Genomic DNA, 21,446 nt, shown 5'->3' on the forward strand with positions numbered 1-21,446 from the left:
TGCTGGGTTTTTTATTTTGATCAGATATTGTTAATTCAAAAACGGTTTAAAAGTACCCTAGGGCTTCCCTGGTGGCGCAGTGGTTGAGAGTCCGCTTGCCGATGCAGGGGACACGGGTTCGTGCCCCGGTCTGGGAGGATCCCACATGCCGTGGAGCGGCTGGGCCCGTGAGCCATAGCCGCTGAGCCTGCGCGTCCGGAGCCCGTGCTCCGCAACGGGAGAGGCCACAACAGTGAGAGGCCCGCGTACCACAAAAAAAAAAAAAAGAAAAAAGTACCCTGAAAGTTTAGATTTGCTCTTCTCCTGCACGTTTTAAACTAGAGGACTGCTGCCTTTAAACCAATTCTGCAGATCAAGAGAGTTTATTAAAATTAAGCAGTAGCCTCTGAACGTGTGACTATTTTATGAGCGTTAAATGGAGTCAACGGAGTTTGCAGTACTTAGAACATGGCTCCTGGATTAAGAAACCTTGAGAATAGGGGTCCTTTTTTTACTGCTATTGATATTTTCTTACTGCTCCCTCACCCCATTATTCAGTTCTGCCCCAAGGTTCTGTTTTGGGTTAATCACACCCTCGTTGACCTCATTTGGAATAGCATTTCTTAGTGTGAGCCTGGTATTTACTTCCCTTAAAAAAACTGACAAAATATATTTTCCTTCTCTCTTTAAGGACCCCACAGGAGCCCTCCAAAAAAAGGGGAGGGGGAGGGGAACTCTGGGTCATCACTGTTAAGAGTAGCCCATTTGTGTACACACAGGCACACACATTTGAATCCATGAGTTCATACAGATACCTCTGTTTCTGATGCAACACTGTATGGTGTATTCTACCTAACTTTCCCCTTTCCTGATTTGTAACTCCTTTTTCCAACACTAAGAAACCTTTCTTTCATTATCCACAATAGATTTACTTTTTGTTCAATCCTAATATACAGATAGTTTCAGAATTGCTAACCCACACCCATGAGAGATGCAGTGTACTTGAGTATATCTGTGTACAGTTCGTATTATCTATAGAGCCCGTTAGTATATAAACACGATACTATTTCCCAGAGTTACTCAGGGAAATATTTTCTTCCCCACCCCCTTCAGTGTGGTTTTGTTTATTTGTTTGCACTACACTGAGTTTCACTTGTTAATGTTTGGATTCCATTTTGCCCCTCCTCCTCCATCACCAGGTTTACAGTGATAGTTATAGTAGAATTGGGATTAAATCAGCCACACATCACAGTTGCTTTGTAACCTCTTCTCTTTGCCATTTCCCTTGCCCCTATTTCCTGGTGTCATTTTCATGAGAGTGTTTAATTAAAAGATAAACTGGTTTTAAGGCTCCTCCCGAATCCTTTTAATTTGGGAGGAGATGGAAATGAATTGTTAAAGGGCTTTTAGGTAAGTAGTGGGTGGGTGAAAGAACGGTGGCCAGGAGCGAGAGTAATTTATAAAATAGATAATAGAGATTTCACTAGAATTGAGGGTCAGCGATATGCATATTGATTTAACAATAATACAGTGAAGAAGGGTCTCATCTTTAACCTCTGACTTCAGTTGTTATGCTGGGGCTTGATCAGTGTCAGGAAACTCATCCAGCCATGATGCCATTAGGATCAGCAGGCTCTTGCCTAAGTGAGCCTCTGGGATTGGCAGAGTGTCATTCATTCCCCATAAAGTTTAGCTACGTATTCTATTTCTGCTCATTCCACAGTGTGTTCATTCATTTATTTAATTGTCTACTGACAGACACAGACCTGAGCTCTTATTCTGCATGAAGATGTACAGTAGCTGGGTCTCTTCTAGTCATCAAGCGTCCTTCTGCCTAGTCCCACTGTCTCTGTTTTGTGACTATCCTCAATGGTCATAAAATATTTGGGAGCCAAGCAGTTAAAAGTCATGGAATTATGCTCAGAACCAACTATTCAAAGAAAAAGTAAAACCTCAGGTTTTCTGCAAAGGGAGTTGTTTTGAAAATCTCATTTCATACCCTCTCCTACCATCCAAGCTTTAGGGAGAGGGCTAGCTACCTACAGGCCTTGCCTTAGCTCTCTTACCTGAAACAGCCCTGCCCAGACATGTATTTGAATCAGTGTAAACAGGGTTCTCCAATTATTGGGGAAAAACAGCCTTGTGGCAGTGCTGGGAAACCATGGGGTGGTAGACCAAGGGTGACTCATCAGGCAGGTCACAGCAAGGCAATACAAATGCTGAAATGTTTGTTTCTTTTTTGTTTCTTTTGAATGCTATTCCCAGCACAGTAAACAGGACTGCAAAACAATGACTGCAAAACAATAACAATTTCAAAAGTGCCCAAGGTGGAAGTAAGAGAGTGATTATCATAAACACCCAAGTTTAGGGATTTCATGTACACTTGAAGAGGAGGATTCAGTATCAAACTTTATAACTCAGATATTGGTAACATCAGTTTGTTAGTATCATGTTTCACTGAAAGAAAGATGCACATATCGACTGAAAAAAATTTTGCAGCATGAGAATGGTGAGTTAAGTTTTATTTGAGGCAAAATGAGGACTATAGCCTGGGAGATAGCATTTCAGATAGTTCTGAGAAATTGCTCCAAAGAGCTAGAGGGGAAGGTCAGTGTATATGTGATTGTGGTGAAGGGGAGTGCATGCAATCAAACACATATTTTTTGCAGAAGGTTAGTGTTAGTCATGAGGAGCAGACGTCACCATGAAGGATTTTAGTGCTTTTCTAGATACGAGGAGATGCAAGAATTGGCTCATAAAGTCTTCTTCTGAAAATATCTAACTATCTGAAGACCTGTTCTGTCAGTTTTTCCCAGAGCACAGAGTGCCTCAGGGGGTGGTGAAGGTCAGCAGCTGCAGATGCTTATAATTTAATCCTTGTAGAGGTAGATGGCAAGTGCCGATGGCAGATGCCGATTTGTAGGTGACATAGAATATCATCGGATGCTGTATGTGCTTGACGTGTTTTATAAATTGGCTTATGGTCTTTGTGGGAGGATCAGGCAGTCTGCCTCGAGAAGCTCTCTCTCTTACTCTCTCTCTCTCCTTTTCTTTATTTCTTCCTTATAAAGCACCAGGGAAAGGAACTCCATTTCGTTTTACCTTGGGGTCTGATTGAAGTGAACATATATAATTGTGCAAGGACTGAACAGTGACTTGAATAATCCTTTCTTCTCAAGGAATAAGACCTCATCTTCTGTGGTTTTGTTGGCAATCTTATGTTTTCTTTCTATCTGTTTGACAGTTAAGTTAGTATTTGGTACAATATTCCCAACAGAAAAGTTATTTGTTGTTTCTCAGGGGCTTGCATTTAAAAAAAAATGTTATTACAGTGTCTTATTTCAGCATTTCATTGTGGGGGAGCCCTACCTACCCAGTGGCCTCCAAGGATTAGAAGGAAAGGTGTTTCCAGTTGTCCGGACCTTATCTAAGCATCATCTGAATTATGCAAGGACCTCACATTATGCATTCAGGTTGGCTCTTCATTGAGGAATAGCTCACATAAGGTTATTGGTATTTCCTGCCCCTGTTAGGCCAAAACGATCGTAATAATAGCTTTTCTGGCTGGATTCAGGTACCTTTGCTTCAAGCCCAGACCAGAATCAGGAAATGAAGAGGTATGTGTGAAAAGGAAAACTACTGGAGTGGAGGTTTGGGGGTGTGGAAAGGGGAATTTCTCAATGTTTTCATGGCATCAAAATGTTCAACATGGATAAGTCATTAAGAGAAAAAAAAAAAAAAAAGACCTACTCTTAGTGGAAATTACCACTGGTCAGATTCTCCACTGTAACTTCTGATTCTGACACTGTATGCGTAGGCCCGGTAGATCTGAGAGGCTGCAAGGCTAGTCTGACTTGTTAAAGTATTTAGTTTCTTTGCAAGTATTTTGAGGGCCTATACAATTTGGCAAAAGCTCTTTAAGAAAAAGAATACAGATTAGAAATAAAAAATTAGGTACAAAAGTGAATATCTATTTATAATGAGAAAAGAAATACTAAGGATTACAAATTAAAAAAAACTGGCAAATGCCATATATATTACAAAAATCTATAAAAACAACACAATATTTTTATTAGCCTGACACAACTTTATAATATTCCTTTTTTCACATTTCTTGGCTGCATGATCTTCAATTGCTTCTTCAGAAAATAACAATTTTGTACTATTTTCTATAAAGACTGGAGTAATCCACTCTTTATATATGAAAATTTGTTTCATACTCATACCCACTTATTTCCAGTGCTATACACTCTTTCTGTATAGGTTACACTCTTTTTACAGAAGCTGGAGGATTTGGCACGCACGGTGTATGTGTGTTTGTGTGTGTGTGTATAGGTGGTTGGAGAGGACATGCCTCAAAGCCAGTCCTACATCAGAGGGGCACTCATGTTACTATACACATGAGTGACTTTGGACCACATAAATGCATCCTATAAAACTTACACTATAGGGGCTTCCCTGATGGCGCAGTGGTTGAGAGTCCGCCTGCCAATGCAGGGGACATGGGTTCGTGCCCCGGTCCGGGAAGATCCTACATGCCGCGGAGCGGCTAGGCCCGTGAGCCATGGCCACTGAGCCTGCGCGTCCAGAACCTGTGCTCCGCAACGGGAGAGGCCACAGCAGTGAGAGGCCTGCGTACCACAAAAAAACAAACAGTAGGTGTTGTCTCCTCCCCTTGGTACCTAGAAGAGCGCCAGGTACCTAACAGGCTTTCAATCAATATTGGAAAGAAGGAACACAAAGAATAAAAGGAAGAGAGAAAAACACGTGTTGGGGAGGTACCTGTTCCCTCTTGCCTTCATTCAGATCTACAGCCTTCTTGGATCAGATGCATTAATTCCCCCAACCCAGATCATGCCTAGTCCCATTTTCATGGCTTTGTTTCCGTGTTCTGTGTTCTGCACAATCTAATACGTAGGACCCCACCCCTCAGCCTACCTTTGTAATTTTCTTTTTTTTTTTTTTTTTGTGGTACGCGGGCCTCTCACTGTTGTGGCCTCTCCCGTTGCAGAGCACAGGCTCCGGACGCGCAGGCTCAGCAGCCATGGCTCACGGGCCCAGCCGCTCCGCGGCATGTGGGATCTTCCCGGACCGGGGCACGAACCCATGTCCCTGCATCGGCAGGTGGACTCTCAACCACTGCACCACCAGGGAAGCCCTGTAATTTTCTCTTTTAAAGCAGCTCACATCCATGTCCTTGAGAGAACGTATACTGGCTGTTGGAGTCAAGCCAACTTCTTTCCTTTGCCTCGTATTATACTTGCAGCTAAATACTTCTATACAGTACTTACCATAGATTTTGGCAATAATTGTACTTCAAGTGTGATAGGAGCCTTAGGTTTGTTTATTCAGTGAATCCAATTAATTAACTTTAAATTAACTAAATTCAATTAATTAAAGTTACCTTTAGGGCAGAGATCGTTCCTTATTCTTCTTTTAGATTCCTTACCAATGCCTAGCCCTGTGTTGCATACATGGCTTAATAACTATATATTAACCTATTGATAACAATCACATGGAAATCAAAAGCAAAATGTTCAACACATTTTTAAAGGTAGAGCATGTGTGTGAATTCCCTGGCGGTCCAGCGGTTAAGACTCAGTGTTTTCACTGCCGGGGCCCGAGTTTGACGCCTGGTCGGGGAACTAAGATCCAGCAAGCTGTGCGGTTGTGGCAAGAAAAAAAAAGAATATGTGTATATATACATACACATAAATGGAATATACTTTTGTATACACTCAAGAAAGACATAAGTAAAGGTAAATAATTACTGGAATTATCTTTACTGCTATAGAAAAGTCAACAGAAGCTCAGTGAATTCTGACCCAGTTTACATCCATTTGGTGAGGAAGGGCTCCCTATAAGCGTGTGATGTAGTCTTGGCTCTGAGGACCAGAGGCTCTGACCGTCCCAAGGATGTGTCCTCACTGTGATGGTGGCCAGAACACCAGCACTGGCAGTGACCTGCTTCTCTGCTGGCTGGGCCACAGTCAAAAATCTGGCCATCTTAGGATGCCCCATGGAGTTAGAGCCACTTCCTGTTTCACCAACTGGATGACTTTAGTGAACTTCCAGTATTTGAGGGCTGGGGCATACAGGAATTAAAAGGAAGGAGGTTGTGCAGCAATTAGTTTTGGTGAAAGGAATAAGAACCCAAAGTATCGGGCCATCCTTGAGGGACTGTGATTCCTCTGAAAGAGTTGGCAGTGATGAAAATCCAGGAGGCCTTATAGTTTTGAAGAATTGGACATTGCAGTTCTGGGAGAATAGGAATTGCTCCCTTTTACTTGATTTCTAGGCTAGGGGTAGGGAAAAATGGAAATTAAATTCTACTATCCTCTGAAAATTTTGGTGAAGAATTATGTATTAAAAATATATCTACTCTCTTACTTTCTACTTTCCTAAGCATATGCCGTAAGAAGAACAGAATACTGACATTGCTGAGTTGACAAGAAAGAATGCAGAATTTCTTACCCAGATATACTCACCTATTACATACTTGTATTTTGTGGGACTTACTCTTTTATCCGCATGAAAAACATTGGACATTCACATGTTCCAATAAGACAGAAATAAGCCGAAATCAAATGCCAAAGTGGTAACAAAACAATGATCACATATGGTCTCTAAAACTCACTTTAAAATATATTTTTAAACATTTTACCTGTTAAAGGAGATCTTCAGAATGCTGGTATATCAGTTGGAAGGAAATTTGTATAATTAGATTTTCTCTAATCAATTATTTTTCTCACCACTGCTTCTAGCCCTGTATACCGTATCTTCAAAGGCAATCGTCTCCGAGTTCCTGCTACCGTTAACAAAGTACTGCAAACGGGATGGCTCAAGAGAAATATATCGTCTTACAGTTCCGGAGGTTAGAAGTTCAAGGTGTTGGCAGGGTTGGTTCCTTCTGAGAGCTGTGAGGACAATCTGTTCCATGCCTCTCTCCTAGCTTCAGGTAGTTTGCTGATGCCTCGCTTCCTTCACACAGCATTCTCCCTGTCTGCATGTCTGTCTATGTCCAAATTTTCCCTTTTTACAAGGTCGCCATATTGGATTGGGGCTCACTTTAATGACCTTATCTTAATTGTTTACTGCCACCTTTTTTTTTTGGCCGTACTGTGTGGCATGCAGAATCTTAGTTCCCTGACCAGGGATCAAATCCTTGCCCTCTGCAGTGGAAGCATGGAGTCCTAACCACTGGACAACCAGGGAATTCTTCATCTTAACTGTTTATATCTACAAAGCCCCTATTTTCAAATAAGACATATTCTGAGATACTGGGGGTTAGGGCTTTAACACATCTTTTCGGGGGAGACACAGTTCAACCCTTAACAATCCATATTTATACCCAACCAATAATCGTTTTGAAGGGCAAGCAATGTTGTCACAGCTGTTGTTCATGGTGTGTGTCTTCCTTGCTATATGTCCAGGTATTTCAGTGAGGTTGGTGATGTTGGTTTTCTAAAGAGAGAAAGGTTGAGGTGTCTATAAATGTGGCCTCCAAGTTCAAATGACTGGTACAGGGGATAGTATTGTCGAAACAGAAGTTCGAGGGCATTTGGGATTACTTGGCCAATGCCTGTGAGAGTAAACATCCCTTTACGTATCGTATGAGTTCTATCCCATTCCATTAACAACATGGGTGAAAAGCAAGGGAAAGAGTGATATTAAGGGAGACAGAATTCTAAGAAATCTTAGCTTGATACGCAAGTGTTATAACCTTGATATCTTTTCAAAACTTTTATGGTCGGGTGATTGTTGATCACAGCTATGTGTGGAAAATCTACCAGTAATAACATGCACAGCATACAAAGGACTCCTTTCTGCTTCTCTGGATTCTTCCCTTGATTAGTTGCTCATCACTTATCCCTGCCTAAGGCATAGTGGATGATAGCACCCATCCAAATGACTTAACTAATAACAAGCATCATGCTGGGCATGGTGAGATAACTCAGAGATGACGTGAATATCAATCAAGAAGACTGTTCCTAAGGTAGACGCTGGATAAATCAGCACTGAAATCTAGGTGCTGAGTATACTGTGGGTTCACTGAAAATTTTCCATTTTGCTGGATGTTGGAAAACTTCTATAATAAAATGTTAAGGAAAAAAAAATCAGATAAAGCAACCGCCATGGATAACTTATTATTTTTTTTTTTTGGATAACTTATTTAGAATGAAAGAGCAAGGTCAGTTAACATCCATTTGTTGTAAATATAGAGAACATTTAGGCGTACAGAGATTGGGCCAGTTTTAATTCTCTTGGTGATGGCTGGGTTAACAAAGCGTCATAATTTCTTGTTTAGATATCTTCTCATGTTAAATGATTGGGATGTGGTAAGCAGTCTTCTTACCTTGTTTTACTTTGTTTTATGTAATTATTAGCTGCTAGATCCTACCAGCCTATCACTATTTCTAATTCTCCATTTATTTGTGCCCTTGGTGTGATTATGAATTTGATAGCCAGGTACAGTAAGATGTACGTAAAGTAGGGCCTTCCTATATTGTGAGCTATCTTTCCTTCAGTTCTAAAGCAGGGTCATTAAGCACACAGTTTCTAGAGTCAGATTTCCTTGTGTATTAGGATCTCAGCTCAGTGGGACTTTGGGCAAATTACTTAAACTTTTTGTGCCTTATCTTAAAGTACAGACAGAATTAGTTCCTGCATCATAAGACTGTTGGTTTCCATAGTAAGGGCTCAATAAATTTAGCTATATCTCTAGAGAAGGCTTATTTTATCTACCAACCTTCTCTGTCTCTGTCTCTGTCTTTCTCTGTTTCTGTCTCTACTCTCTCTCTATTTCTTTATCTTTCCAAACCTATTTCCCCCAGGTCAGGGATCTGCTGAGAAAAGAGGTCTTCCTCCTATCCTACCAGTGACCTTGGGTGGCTTTCACCGACCCCATTCTATTCCCTCTTCATTATGAAAAGCAGCCTTCTTTGTTTATGGAACACCCTTGGCATCCCATTTGTGTCTGTCTATGTCACAGATAACTGTTTCCTTTATGAACCTTTTTTTCACCAGCACTATTTTTTCTTCACCTCTCTGACGTTTTCTACAATTGGGTCCTAAACTTCATCTGCAGTCTGCTGGTCTCTATCAAGTTTCTTCAGATGTCAGGTGAAACATTTAGTCAAATCTCTTACTTGACAAGCAATCAATCCACAAATATTTATATTAGTGTCCCTATGTTCAAGCCACCAAAAACTGCACTCCTCTTTTCTTCATAAAACCAACATTTAAAGTAAATCATGATAATAACAACAGTAAAAATAATAATCTCCAGTAAGTTAAACTGGTTTGTGTGTAGACACGTTTTTAAAATGCAAATTATAAAATGTCTAACCAATATGCTTGTGACCCATATGTAGAGCCAGGGTTTTTTTTTTTTTTTTTTTTTTTTTTTTTTTGCGGTACGCGGGCCTCTCATTGTTGTGGCCTCTCCTGTTGCGGAGCACAGGCTCCGGACGTGCAGGCTCAGCGGCCGTGGCTCATGGGCCCAGCCGCTCCGCGGCACGTGGGATCTTCCAGACCGGGGCATGAACTCGTGTCCCCTGCTTTGGCAGGTGGACTCTCAACCACTGCGCCAGCAGGGAAGCCCAGATCCATATGTAAGTTAATGAAACAGTTAGAGATCCAAATGGTAACAGCACAAGATATTGCTACACCTCCCTATCATATAACCCAGGAGGTTGACGTAGAATCCTTGTTTGGGGGAAGGCAAGGAGTTGGAACATAGAGAAAGGATTTTACAGTGGTGATGAAAGGGCCTCATGGGTATTCCTCAGTTAAAGGTAATGGTTTTCTTACTATTTTCTTTAGAGGCTTACGCTGGGCTGTAATGCCTCAGAAACACATTCACATTGTTAACATGAATAATAAGGCCCGGATTAAGAGAATCCTATTCATTTTCAGGAGACCATTGTCAGAGGTAACTGATACTGTGATCATTGTCCTGTGTTCAAAACACACAAACAGGAGTTCCCTGGTGGTACAGTGGTTAAGAATCCGCCTGCCAATGCAGGGGACACAGGTTCGATCCCTCGTCCGGGAAGATCCCACAAGCTGCAGAGCAACTAAACCCGTGCTCCACAACTGTTGAGCCTGTGCTCTAGAGCCCACAAGCCACAACTACTGAGCCCAGTGCCACAACTACTGAAGTCTGCACACCTAGAGCCTGTGCTCTGCAACAAGAGAAGCCAGCGCAATGAGAAGCCCGCGCACCACAATGAAGAGTAGCCCCCGCTCGCCACAACTAGAGGAAGCCTGCATGCAGCCACGAAGACCCAACGCAGCCAAAAACGTAAATAAATAAAGATAAAATATGTTAAATAAAAATTTATTAAAAACACACACACGCACACGCACAGACACAAACAGGGTCCCTGTACTCATCTCCCGCATTTGGGGTCTGAGGACTGTCTACTACTTTAGAGGCATCTGGAGTGTGGCTTTCAAAGGCAAATTCAAATCCAACAGATGATTATAATGTGTCTTAGAGTCTGAGAACCACCGTCTTCTGGACCTTGCGCAGGAATAGGGCCCATTTCCCATCTGGCAGGACTATGTAGTAAAGTTTGAGTTACTCAGGAAAATGTCCTAATATGAGATGTTATACGCACATCACTAACTTTAGTTAACTTTCAGATATCCCATCATTTCTCAAAATCGGTTTTATAGTTGTGGCAATAAGATTAACTTTAAAATACAGTTCCCCGGAAATAAAAAATAATAGTAACTGTTCAGCTCCATGCTATGGGTGTGATTCAATCCTTTCCTGGAAGCTAATGAAGCTCTCAGCAAGGACCATAACCAAGCTGGACACAGGGGAGCTTCCAAAAGTGGAGTCATCCCAGGTGAAGGGACGGCCTTGGTCATGTCAATAAAGTGTTCTAATTCCTGCTGGTTAGTTGGACCCTGCAGACAATGGAAGGAGGATGCTGGATAAAGGAATAATGTCTTCTTGGTGTAAAAGTCCTCACTAAGCTCTTTAGAGAATTTACTCCTGCAGGGCTAAGGAAAGGCCCATTTCTTCCCTGTGAACTCGTGAAGAAATTTCACGAAATGCGGGCCCAGAAAGCCCCACCCCTCCTGTGTGTGATGAGGGAGCAGGGCAGCTCTGCTACTGGTACCACCTTGAGTCAATAGTGCCCCCCCCTCCTTTCCTGCCAGGCTTCCCTGTCTTTCAGTCCAAGCTATCTTCAGAAAAGTGACCTTAAGAAGTCCCTTTGCTCTACGGTACTACATCACATGGTCTGCACAAATAAAATGCTTAGCTCTCTTTTTGTCCCCAAAATGGCCACTTGGGAACTTGGACATTTAGGAATTTATTTGAAGTGCCTACGATAGAGGTCAGTTTAGTTAATTAGGAGATTAGTTCTCTTAATTCTGTTAGTCTGTTAATAATAACTTAAATTGTTCTTTTTTCTGCTTTCTGCACATAACACCTCTTCAGTCTGCATTTTGTGCTACAGCTTGAACTGTATCAAGTTCAACTCTCACTGCTTATTAGAGTCATTTAGGGAGTTTTGAGGAATTACAACACCCAGGCCACATCATGGGAGAGAGTCTGATTCTATGTAAGGTAGGGCCTGAGCATCGTATTTTTCAAAGCTTCCAGGTGCTTCATAAAATCTCTAACCTCAAATCTTGAGAGAATTGAATCTCTATAAATTTTATCTCTATAAAGCCCAATACACGTAACAACTGTGATGTTTTTGCAGTTAGCTTACATTTGACTGATTTGGGACTTTAGTCTAGAGCAAATCTATGTCCACAGAGCCAGTTGAAGCTGTGAAACCACCATCTTGCCACATATGTTTATGTCCATTCATAAGCAAGGTTAATAACTTTCATGAGAGCTAGTGTCTGGCCCTGTGTTGAACGGGAGACACTTGCATTTATCAGCTGCAATCACTTAACCGCTGCACCTTTACCATGAAAGCTGAGGGGGCAGGAGTGGGAGAGCAGGAACCCAAAGTAATCATTTCTGACATCCATTTAAAGCCAAAGTCATAGAGGAAAGTAATTGGATTGAATGGAAATAGACTTTTAGAATGAAAGTACATGATTTGATTTACCTAATTCAGTTAAACTTATACTTTAGATCATCTCATTTAAATTGCCTGTGTTTCCATTTATACTTTGAATCCCTGGCCTTTACTCAGAAGGCAAAGTTTTCCTAACGTAAAGTAATGAAGGTCTGTTCACCCCTCCTTCAAGGTCGTCACAGTCAGCCAGGGCCAACTGACACAGGTCCTTCCAAAGACAATCTCTTTCACTGCTGTGTTGTTTGAGTCATAGAATGTAAGCTCCTGAAGGGACTTGAAAATTTCTAGCGCTGCCCTGGTCTCTCTGTAGCTTCAGTGTGAAGGCTCCACGTTCTCAGCCTCTGGGAGTTTTGGTAGCTATGGGAGCCAGCATTACCTGTGCAGCAGGATACAGCCTCTCAAGGGCACGCATCACTCCCGAGGGCAACAGCCATGGGGACTTTGACGACACACCAGATGAGAACTAAATGTTCATTTCCAGAATGAAAACCAGTCTTGCAGTCCAACAAGATACTTTATCCCAAACACAAAAACCAGATAAATGGAACCAACTAGTTAGAGCTCGTGATTAGCTAGGTTGATGACATGCTGAATTCCTCCTGACCTGCACTGGAACATCCCTTGGCCTTAGTGTTTCCCTTGAAAGAAGGAAGCGTGTCAGAGCAGCCTGAGCTGGTTGGCTAATGCCTCAGCGGGAAGGGAGAGTCTCCATTGTGGCTGGTGGAGGCCCCAGGAGAGGATAAAGTAGGCAGCAGTCCTCCTCATAATCTCTCACTCATTTGCTCTCAGTAAAGCAGGAATGACTGAAGTCACAAAACAATGCACTTCATGATAAGATAGATAATAACGACACAATCCCACTGCAGGAGGGAATCAGGCTTTCTTGCTTCTCAGCACGCTCACTCCCAGGGGAAGTCTGAAACTACTGTCTTCAAGCCCTCTGTTCCCCTCATTCCTCGTATTCCTTTGAGATTGTCAGAAAATCTGTGCTGTGTAGTTAATAATAAATAGATATATTGTTACCTTTCACTAAGAGCAATATTATTTGGGGACATATTTTTGTATCAATTTAAACACACATGTCACCATTTATACTTCGTAGTAATGGTCTGCTTTCTCCACTTTTGTTATTCTTCTCCAATAAATTGTGTCCCTATAATGAAGCATTAAATTATGATTATTTATTCACTCAGCATAACGGGCAAGGCAGCAATATAGAGAGCAATCAACTCAATAGGTGTTTATTGGGTAATGGCTTCATTTAAAGCACCGAGCCCAGTTACTGGGGTGAGTACGAAAATGTTCAAGACGTAAATCCTCTCCCGAGGGCTTCTATTTTAGTAAAGGAGATTAAGCCACAGATACAAATAAGTCAAAGTAGCAAGAAGCAAATGTGAAATACAAAGTGTCGTGAGCTTTCTGAGGACAGTCAGTTAATGTCTGACTTGGGTCCGGAGTGAAGGGGAGGGTCAGGGAGTGTCCTCTGGAGGGGATGCTCTTGGCGCTGGGTTCTGAAGGAGGTGAGGAAGATTTGGACAAGTCCTGGGGAGTGGGTAGAGATGGGGTGCCCCAGGTAGTAGGAATAGCGGGGGCTAGGCACAGCCCTAGGAAAATACTGGGCATTTTCCGGAGCCATAGATTAGCTGTTCAGTTGTGACAGAGAGCACACGTCTGAAGGTGGTGAGAAGTAAGTTCTGCTAGAGTGAGATCCTGAGAGCACTTTGGTGTCAAGCTAAGGAGTTTGAACTTTACCAGTTTAGCTGCCCAGGCTCAGAGAGAAATGGATCTAAGTCTTTCCAGAGCACGGAATACCCTGGCAGCCTTGGCCCTCCCCAGCTTGCACCTGGTGTGTCTGTGGTGAGCTCCGAACACCTGGCTGTCCTGAGTCACCTCTGCACAGACATCCACATGACCATCTGGGTCTGCAACTCTGCCCTCAACCTCAGTCCACTGGAATGTGACCCTAGCATCTGTCTACATCTTCCTGGGGGGGAGGGGGACATGCTCTTGTCGCACTCTCCTGTGTCCAAATCAGCTGCTGGCTAGGACTCTAGAGGAGGAGGTAGGTGGGGCATTCAAAGCTAGTGTTTCTGGTTCTTTCCACTGCACCACAGCTGCCTCCCATGATTTACTTTCCTAATGTCATATAAATGTGTAAGCCTCTAAGAGCAGGAAGGGGAACGTTCATCTTGCTATAGTGCTTCTCCAAATTTGCTTTTTGCTTTAGAGACATTTAAATAGCCATATCAGAAGAACTATCAGTTGAAAGACACTTTCAAGGCAATCATTCAGGAATACTTGTTTGAATAAATGAATACATTGAATGCTTCCTATATTATAGACACTGTGCTAAACTAAAGAATTAATAATAGCTTTTAGTATCAGTGAAGCAAAAACATGCTTAACATCAAAACGTAGTCCCCAGCCTCTTGCCTAGCAAGATGGCCCACACTCTATGGAGTGTGTATCTCCCTGAATAAACCTTTCACTTTACTATGTCTTGCTCTTGAATCCTTGCCTGCACGAAGCCAAGAACCCACACTGGGCGGCCATCCCAGGGACTCAGACATGACTTGGGATGTGACCATCCTCTCGCGCCCCACTCTCTTTCCTGCAACATCTTTTCTGGCACCCAATGCGGGGCCTCCAAGGCCATAATCTCGATCCACCTATTGGGCTATGGCTCCCCTCTGAAGGGTGCCTGGGACTTACCCTGAGCCATGGAGATTCAAGTAGCCCGTTAAGGGGCAGCTGACGTCGCCTGCAGGACCTGGCAGAGACCAGTTCTCTGGCCGTGAAGAAGCGCACTGAGGCCAAGGCTTTTCCCCCTCAGTCTTTCTCATTCTCCTATTGCACTATCTCTTTGGACTTGAAAAGATCCACCCAGACAACCACCAAACATCCAAGTTAAGACTGCGCGGCAAGTAATTGACAACTTGGTTGGGTCTAAAGAACTCCTGCCAGGGGGCTTATCTGGTGGCGCAGTGGTTGAGAATCTGCCTGCCAATGCAGGGGACACGGGTTTGAGCCCTGGTCTGGGAAGGTCCCACATGCCGCGGAGCAACTAGGCCCGTGAGCCACAACTACTGAGCCTGCGCGTCTGGAGCCTGTGCTCCGCAACAGGAGAAGCTGCGATAGTGAGAGGCCCGCGCACCGCGATGAAGAGTAGCCCCTGCTTGCCACAACTAGAGAAAGCCCTCGCAGAGAAACGAAGACCCAACAGAGCCAAAAATAAAAAAATAAAATAAATTAAAAAAACAAAAAAACCCAAAAACGTAGTGCCCTTATATTATCGTTTATGGTTGCAAATTAAATGAAATACGTTTAAGGGTCTTACCACATGGTACAAAGTAGTGTCTAGTTACTATTACCATTTTAACTCTATACACTGTCAACTGTCTGACTCAAAAAGGTGATAGTGAGAGATGATGTATTTTGCCTCTCAGTTTTAGGTTTTAATGCTTTTAACCATCAAACTATTGACACACATTTCTTGAAAAGCTCAGAGATTTGGTTTCTTCAAAGTTACGACAACCATTGCAATGTGCCCTAATATAGGTACTCTGGTTGCTTAGGACGGTATAAATCAGGCTAAAAAATGAGCTGATGACAACTGTCATTTTATTTTCCTTTAGTTTGGTCACTTGGAGGGAAAAAGCAGCTTAAGAGATGTTTGGGCTTGTGTCTGAGACATTGGAGCAACATTCTGAAAATGAATCAGTCGGCATGGTGATACCAACCCTGTATGGCGAACTTCTGGACTGATCTGCCATCCAGCAGCTGTACTGCACTGTTATTCATGGGAACATGGGTGCAAATCCTTGTGTTAAAGAAACTTCCATGTCTTCTGTTCCCTATTCAGAGCACTGGAAATATCCCTCCTTCCCAGGGATTGTAACATACAGCCTTTCCCTTGATCATGAGCAGAACTAAATGGTCTCAGCATAAAAGTTGATTTCCACCACCACAAGATTTTGTGTCAGTCATCCAAGGACAAAATAGCTATACAATGAAATCTTTTTTTTTTTTAATAATGAGGTACTTTTAAAAAAATATTTATTTATTTATTTTGGCTGCGTTGGGTCTTCATTGCTGTGTGCAGGCTTTCTCTAGTTGTGGCGAGTGGGGGCTACTCTTTGTTGTGGTGCGCAGGCTTCTCATTGCAGTGGCTTCTCTTGTGGCGGAGCATGGGCTCTAGGCGCGCAGGCTTCGGTAGTTGTGACACACAGGCTTAGTTGCTCGGCGGCATGTGGGATCTTCCCAGAACAGGGAACCCGTGTCCCCTGCATTGGCAGACGGATTCTTAACCACTGCACCACCAGGGAAGCCCTATACAATAAAATCTTAATACAAGCCTAGAGAGTTTTGAATCTATACTTAGAGACATCATAAAAACGAAAGATTACTATGTCAAAGAAGGTAATTTTCACTGAGGAAATGACGTTTAATCTCAGTGTTTTGTTTGTAGCCTTAATGTCATTTGAACATGTTTTACACAAAGTTGTAAGGGGAGAAAAAGAGGCAAGAAATTAATTTTAAGCCTAAGTATACCAGTGAATAAATAAATTGGAAAAAAAGTGAGTTAATTTTAACATCAGAAGGCTCACGCAATTTGTCTTATACAATAGCAACAAAAACACAAATACATCATGTCAGGCTGAGTATGAAGTTGCAAGAGCTTGTCATTTCCATTTTTTAAAAGAGGAAGCAGGGCTTCTCTGGTGGTGCAGTGGTTGGGAGTCCGCCTGCCAATGCAAGGGACACAGGTTCGTGCCCCGGTCCGGGAAGATGCCACATGCCGGCGGAGCGGCTGGGCCCGTGAGCCATGGCCGCTGGGCCTGCGCGTCCGGAGCCTGTGCTCCGCAACAGGAGAGGCCGCAACAGTGAGAGGCCCGCGTACCACAAAAACTAAAAAAAGAAGAGGAAGCAAATGTGTCTGCCTTACTCAACTTTTTCCCCAACTTCAAGTTTTCAGCTTTAAATAAACATGATGGAGACTTGCTGACTCACAGCACTTGCCTTTTTCTTGTCTCTTCAAGAACCAAGAACGGCGTCACCAAGAGAATGGACACACGACCTATGCAAGTTATTTACACACGAAGTCAAATAATCGTATACATTTATATCTGTTAATTGACAAAGTCGGCATGAGATCATCTCGAAAGAAGAATTGTGTTTAGAATCCGAAACCAAATGATCAATCCAGCAACAGTATTTCGATTTGCAAGTGAAACCTCACCCCTGGCAGGTTAGCTACATGCGCTCATGCTCTCATAATACTTCAGATTTATATTAGCATTGCTGGTACCACCGTACTTAATGTTCATTGGCTTAAGTATCTCTCTCCCCAGTCATGTGAATTTCTTGAGGCTTGACTGTCTTACCCATCTTGGTTTCAGTAAGTGAACCAAAGGCCATATTAGCCAGCACATAGAAGATTCCACTACAGGGCACAGACATCTGTGATTTCTTTGTCAGACTGGGAACTAAGAAGGAAGCATCCAACCTGGTCATCTATAGTGAGGAATACAGGCGTCGGACTGCGTGAAGACAAGCACAGTCATTTACATGACGTGGATGCAAAGCTAAGGGGGAGACAGGGAACCACCACAACAGCTTCCTAACTGCTGCTTCCAGTCCTTTCCTATGTTGTTGTCCCGTGAGCTTTTCACCACATTTTTTTTCTTTTCCTTTCTGTTGGCTGAGTAGCTCGGCTTGCAGGATCTTAATTCCCCTACCCGGGCCCTAGGCAGTGAAAGCACAGAGTCCTAACCACTGGTCCACCAGGGAATTCCCCACAGTGAGCTTTTAAAACTATGTCTCATTAATTCACTTCTCTGCTTAAAACCCTTTAGTGCACCCAGTGATACTTGGGATGCCCTCTTCTGCCGATGGCTCTTCTCCTGTCACCTGCCGGTTGGACCAACTCTCTCCTTCATCCATCAGGTTTGCTGTCTTCTGGCTCATCAAAACAGACGGCTCCTCCTGCCTCAGGGCCGTTGCTCCTGTCTTCCTCCTGCCTGAATCAGAGAGCCGAAGCAGCATGCCAGACCTCTGGTGGCACAGTGGTTAAGAATCCGCCTGCCAATGCCGGGGACACGGGTTCCAGCCCTGGTCCAGGAAGATCCCACATGCCTCTGAGCAACTAAGCCCGTGCACCACAACTACTGAGCCTGCGCTCTAGAGCCCGTGAGCCACAACTACTGAAGCCTGCAAGCCACAACTACTGAAGCCTGTGCCCCTAGAACCCATGCTCTGCAACAAGAGAAGCCACGGCAATGAGAAGTCCGCAAACCACAACGAAGAGTATCCCCCGCTCTCTGCAACTAGAGAAAAGCCCCTGCGTAGCAACGAAGACCCAATGTAGCCAAAAATAAATAAATAAAATAAATAAATTTATTGAAAAGGAAAAGAATAAAACTGTGATTTAAAAAACAACAAGAGTTGCACCGGGCAGTGCAGCACACTTAGCATCCTGGCCAGTGGCTTCCCTGGTCCAGGCAGCTAGCGGCCCCCTGCTTCCCAACTGCCAGCTAAGTGCCTCGGTGCCTGAGAAGAGTGAAGAGGCCTTCTCTGGAGGCAGACCTCTTTTGTTTGGCCAGCCCAGAGATTTTTTTTTTTTTTTTTTTTCAGCCCAGAGATTTTTAAAGCTTGAATTTGAATGCCTTAAGGCCAGTAGACATACACCAGTCTGCCTAAGGCCCTCGTATTTCTTTCAGTCAGACGCACACATTGGTGTTACCTGTCTGCCACCCAGAAGAAATTTGAACTTGCAATCCCTGGACGAATTAATTCCTAGTAATCAACCAGTGATCTGTATGAACGTCACTTCCTCAAGGAAATCTTCACAGCACCACACTTTCAAACTATCCTGTACTTTCTCTTCATAGCACTCAACACAATCGTAATTAAATAATTGATTGTGTAATTAAGTGTTAAAAGCCTATCTTCCTGGCAAGAACTCTTCACACACTATCCTCAGTGTTTTAGGTAGAGAAGGCACTCATGTATTGAATAGATGAATGGATGATAAAGCTAGACTATTCAAAAACTTAATAATATAAATAATTCTCTAAAAGTTTAAAACAAGAATGATTGGCAAACATCTTTCTGGGATTTACTGAAACTTAATCCTTTCAGTAGACACTGCTATCCCCTAACCCTGAGATGGTAATATGGTGTGAAGTTTGTAAGGACAGTGGTTTCGTACCAATGTACTGTGTTCCAAAGAACAGAAGAAATGGGGAAGCAGAGAGGGATCCAGGCTCCCTACACCTAATTAAGCTAGAGCATCTCTACTCTTATCTTTATTCATCTTCTATCTTTTATGTAAATATAATGGACTTCTGCACATGATTTGTCTGAACAAAGCTTTCATCATGGTGGGGACAATGTTTGCCTTATAGATTGTAATACCAATAGCCCCCAGAATGGTTCCTGGCACTGAGTGTGTGATCGATAAGTACTTGCTGAAGGATACCTTCTTTATGGTAACCTACTTCTGGGTGAAGATATATTTTCAAAGCTAGGATCGGATTCCCATTGTGTTTCAGAATCAGGAAGTGGCAAATCTGTTCCATTGCAGGTTATGATGTACTCATTACCTACCCCATAGGCTGAGTGTTGCTTCCATCCTTTCAATCCAGTTGCAAAACCAAATCAAATAACCACCCCTTCCGCAAATGATAGTAATACTGGCCCTTCAAAGGCATTTCCAAAACTTTCTTTGTCCATGGTCCTTCCCTATGCTACCTTATCCTCCCTGCCTATAACCACATCCAAAACACAATGAATTAATTATCTTCATAAATATTTTTCTTGATTTTTAAATGGATAAGAATGTGCCCAAAGGATGCTTTACTGAAGTGTTTGTTGAGAAAATTTGATTTATTATTATTATTCAGCCTTATCATGTCTGAAGCAAACTAAAATAAAATGGATAATTTTCTAAAGTATAAGTTCTTTTCTTTTCTTTTTATTTTTTAGGTATTTTCTTAATGTGGTAATTAGCAGTAAAAATTGGGATATAAGAAATTATATGGGGCTTCCCTAGTGGCGCAGTGGTTGAGAATCCGCCTGGCAATGCAGGGGACGTGGGTTTGAGCCCTGGTCTGGGAAGATCCCACATGCCGCGGCTCAACTAAGCCTGTGTGCCACAACTGCTGAGCCTGTGCTCTAGAACCTGCGAGCCACAACTACTGAGCCCGCGTGCCACAACCACTGAAGCCCATGTGCCTAGAGCCCGTGCTCTGCAACATGAGAAGCCACCACAATGAGAAGCCTGCGCACCACAACGAAGAGTAGCCCCCGCTCACCGCAATTAGAGAAAGCCTGTGGGCAGCAACAAAGACCCAACACAGCCAAAAATAAAAAAAAATTTATATTAAAAAAAGAAATTATATGGTTGAGTGCATGCCATGTTCACTGTGCCAGATATCGTCCATTTCCACCCTTCCACCTTGCTCTTCAACCCTTTGCACTAAGTTCTCTGCCACAGAGTCAGACCTGTGCAGATTATTTTAACAGGGTCACTTTTCTTCTGGTTTCCAGTTGGGTTTCTCCAATGGGGAGTCCCTGTAGGAGGTCAGAGAGCAGGAGTGAGGAGAGGTCCTGTATTTACCCACTTCATCTCTGCAGAGTTGCCTTGGGCTGGTTGCATAATTTCCACCAAAGGTCAAAAGTCACAGCTCCTCTCAAGGTGATCCTTTGCATGTAAAATACAACAGAAATGAACATATCTACGAAACCGAAACAGACTCATGGGCATAGAGAACAGACTTGTGGTTGCCAAGGGAGAGGGGAGGTCAGGGAGGGAAGGATTCAGAGTTTGGGATTAGCAGATGCTAACTATTATATATGGGATGGATAAACAACAAGGTTCTACTGTATAGCACAGGGAACTATATTCAATAGTCTGTGATAAACCATAATGGAAAAGAATGGATATATGTATAACTGAATCACTTTGCTGTACAGCAGAAATTAACACAACATGGTAAATCAACTATACTTCAATATTTTTTAAAAAAAATTTTAATTGAAAAAAAAAAAAAAGGTTATCCTTCCCATACTCGATTCTACTGTGTTCAGCTCCCTCCTTTTGTGTCTTTATAACTTTGGTTTGTAACACCTGCTATTCCTAACACAGGGGCCCCCTCACTCTTCTTTCTGGTTTTCCCACAGTGGTCTTACCTCATAAATAACCCCTTCATTAAACCCTTGTGGAGTATGCCACATGCTTCCTGTTGAGGTCCTGACTGATATACCCACTAGGGGTTCCATTTGTGATTTTTCTCATTTTGATCAGGAATTAGTTATGGTAATAGGCCTGGTGCTCACTGGTTTAACTATTTGAAAGAGAAGTATTTTTTGGAATGATACTCTACCATTTGCCTTTTTTATCAGATGTAAAAA

The 21,446-nt window shown here is 42.8% G+C and overlaps 1 long non-coding RNA gene across 2 annotated transcripts; it reads left to right on the forward strand.

Moving 5' to 3' along the window:
* Positions 1 to 2,357: 2,357 nt before the first annotated feature.
* On the forward strand, positions 2,358 to 20,379 carry LOC109552789 (uncharacterized). Of its 2 annotated transcripts, XR_012325046.1 has the most exons (4): positions 2,358 to 2,488; positions 6,744 to 6,937; positions 9,898 to 10,285; positions 17,888 to 20,379. It is a non-coding gene; the product is annotated as an uncharacterized lncRNA (long non-coding RNA). The 2 variants fall into 2 exon arrangements; XR_004529256.2 differs by lacking the exon at positions 9,898 to 10,285.
* Positions 20,380 to 21,446: the final 1,067 nt, after the last annotated feature.

The sequence above is a fragment of the Tursiops truncatus genome, chromosome 12 (assembly GCF_011762595.2).
Source record: "Tursiops truncatus isolate mTurTru1 chromosome 12, mTurTru1.mat.Y, whole genome shotgun sequence".
Taxonomy (NCBI): domain Eukaryota; kingdom Metazoa; phylum Chordata; class Mammalia; order Artiodactyla; family Delphinidae; genus Tursiops; species Tursiops truncatus.